We start from the raw sequence: 3,196 nt of genomic DNA, 5'->3' as shown, positions 1-3,196 counted from the left end.
CTCCATGAGCCACAAGCCATTGCAAAAACTCACATCCCCGGGCATCCCTGGGGTTTTTTTTTGGTAACTCGCATTTTGTTCCATGTAACTTGCAGCATGTCTGTATTTGATTGTGTTTTCTGAATTTGGTGGTGTTTTTCAGTATTTTGTTGTGTTTATCTGTATTTCAGATATGTTATGGATATCTAACAGCCTCCTATCTACCTGTCAGTAAATAAAGTAATAGAACGAATTGTGGATAACTGTAATGACATTTTTACTGGTCACAATGTATTCTGAATATTCAAAATCACATTATAGATATCTGGAATCGTTTTTCATTTTGGAAGAATGTCATTGTGGATATCTGAAATCTTCTTTTTGACTAGGAAGAACTGAATTACAGATATCTACAATATATACCCAGTCTAGCTATTAAATGTTAAAATGACCACTTATACTTTTTACAGATTTTTAAATATCTTAAATGTACTTTTGACCAGTACAATCAAAGTTGCAGATATCTTGAAATACAATTTCTACTAGTAAGAATGTTATTGTGGTTATCTTTAATTACCATTCTGACGAGTGAGAATACAGTTTTGACTAGGAAAATGTTATTATGGATATCTAAAATGTAATTACAGATAGGAGTGTGGTTCGAATAAATGTAAAAACAGCTTGCCATAGGTGACAAAATACAGTCAATGAGAGCGCAAGACACTGGGTGGTATTGCGTCATTTCCCGTGTTACTTCTCACATGTGTTTTCGTGACAAAACGTAGTTTGAAGACCACACGGACTCGTCAGGGACTCCTCCTTGTGAAAGACCTTGTGATGTGTGACCTCCTGTCACTGATCAGTCATGTACATGTGCAAACCACGACGACTTCAAGATTCCTGATTACAAGACAGAAAGTTGTGTAGTGTGAACAGTACAGTGATCTGACGACTTTCAAAGTCATGTAGTGTGACCAAGGCATAACACCAGATCGTGCTGCCTTGCCACCTTCTGCCTGCAATATTCATCTGGGATAGCGCTGTCATGATGAAACACACGTTTTAATACTTACAAGAACACTGCCCCGGGCTCTTTTCACAGCATCAGTCATCTACCATCAAATCAAAGCTGCTTCTGAGGGATGAAAGTACGAACAGGCCCCGTGTATACAATATACAACACTGACAAAGACAAAACAGCAGGACTGAAGAACAGTGAACATTTAGAGATAGCTGCTCAGCTGTGAGCAAACATACTGGTATTGGCTCAGTGTGATGATGGTTCATTTTTGACACTCAACTCCTTTGTTTAGTCTGTCGCAAATGTTTCTGCCTCCGTGCACATGTGTGTTAGGGAGTGTGCGGGATGATTTTCACCGTGGTCTACTGGTCTCCTCGCAACATTAGGCCACGTCATTCTAGTGATTACTGCCGAAACTGGCAGTGGTCCAAATGAATGTCTGAGGAGGAGATGGGGAGCCACCATCATGCATATATTTACAGGCCGGAAGCAAAACAACACAAATCTGGACTGTGACTCCAGCATAAAAGTGTTTTGTGACAGCATTGGAACAGCATTTCATTGACTAATGTTATATTCATAGTTTGTTGTTGCAATCCTTGTGAATTATATGTATTAGCTGCATTATCATAATTATTAGCTGCGATGTGAGCTGCCAATTAAAGCTTGGTGAACCACATGAGGCCACTGCGTAATGAGTAACACTGCTCTAGATGAATATTTTTTCAGCTTTTAAAGTACACAACAAGACCTATTTACCATTTTCTTACCCCCTTCTAAAAACAGCAATTGTCCAGTCATAGATAAGCAACCATAACTAGGCATGGCAGGCCTGTCAAACTTTGGATTTCTCAACTGTAGTAAGAGTAATATTGTGGATTTAATAGTTTAAGGTAGTGTCAGTTTTTATCCTTTTCAAACCTAAAAGCAAAAGCCTAATAGCAAAAGTGTAAGGAATGTATTAAACAGTGTGTTTGTCTGCTTTAATGTTTGTAAATGTTAGTATATCTGGCCAACTAGTTTCTTAGCTACAGTAGTGACCAAACTTTTCTTATAAAGGCCAAGAGGCATCATTAACTAACTACATTAGTTTGTGTGTTACATGTTTACTTTTTTAAAAAGCCCAATTCAGGGCTGGCACATCTATTGTGTAGTATTTCCCCACTTTATCGAGGCCAGTCCTAGATGCTATTAGAGTTTAGCATAACGTTAGCAACTGCTCAAAATAAGAGTCTGATCTTACATTTTTCCCTATCATACTCATAATACTTACTATATTTAAATTTCTTTTACAGGGTTCATGTTTTCAAACAAAAAACAAAGTCATCCAGATACACCAACAAATCCCTGAGCAAACATTAGTTCAATTAGCTAGCTAGCTACAGCTAATAAAATCTGCTAGTGTCAGCTACCAATTTTAGCTGGCAAAATAGATAGTCGCTAGCAAAAAACTTGCTATTGTCCATGTAAAATGCATGGATGTATTGGTAAAGTGGCTATTTTTCTGTAATATTCTTGTTAAGCGCCAGTTTAATACACAGTCATGTTACTCTATTTTGTTCTATTTACATTTTTTAATATATTTTTTTGGTTTGTTTTTTGAATCTGTTGCTAAAATATTACTGCTAGCATGATCGCTAGCAAATGTTCCTGTTTTGCAGGTTTTTTGACTTTTCTGTCCTGCTTGGTATAGTGTTTTGACAAGTGAACAAACTGCTGGTGATCTAAAATAATATTATTATGTATTTATTAAAGGTGTTCCCTCAAACTCATTGGTAGTGATGAATTCACAAGTGTGTGACTGCTGCCAGCACAGCTTAGAGAAGAACAACAGAAGCAACATTGTGTGTACAGTTCTGTAAATGGGTATTCTCCTCAACACGTCTGTTCACAAATAACAGTGGTTTTATGTTGTATGTCTTGTGTTTTTGTCTTTTAACATCTTTGAACCATGTTGGAACCGTGTTTTCGCTTAACATGTTATACCTTCTAGGGCTGTAACTAATGATTATTTTCATTATTGGTTAACCTGTCAATTATTTTCTTGATTAATCAAATTAATAAAATGTCAGAAAATGGTGAAAAATGTTGATCACTGTTTCCTAAAGTCCAAAGTGATGTCTTCAAATGTCTTATTTCATTATTTCATAATGATAATTTGGACTTTTGTCCTTAAAAAATGACTCAATTTCAACT

At 36.4% G+C, this 3,196-nt stretch overlaps 1 long non-coding RNA gene across 1 annotated transcript; it reads right to left on the bottom strand.

Annotated features, from left to right (window-relative positions):
• Positions 1 to 232: 232 nt before the first annotated feature.
• On the bottom strand, positions 233 to 2,986 carry LOC121885867. Its single transcript, XR_006092624.1, has 3 exons — positions 2,274 to 2,986; positions 1,053 to 1,439; positions 233 to 879 (listed from the first exon to the last, which is right to left on the bottom strand). It is a non-coding gene; the product is annotated as an uncharacterized LOC121885867 (long non-coding RNA).
• Between the last annotated feature and the right edge of the window lie 210 nt (positions 2,987 to 3,196).

The sequence above is a fragment of the Thunnus maccoyii genome, chromosome 19, assembly GCF_910596095.1.
Source record: "Thunnus maccoyii chromosome 19, fThuMac1.1, whole genome shotgun sequence".
In the NCBI taxonomy this organism is placed as follows: Eukaryota; Metazoa; Chordata; class Actinopteri; order Scombriformes; family Scombridae; genus Thunnus; species Thunnus maccoyii.
Note: the sequence above shows the minus strand (reverse complement) of the source record. Positions and strands in the feature narration are given on the sequence as shown.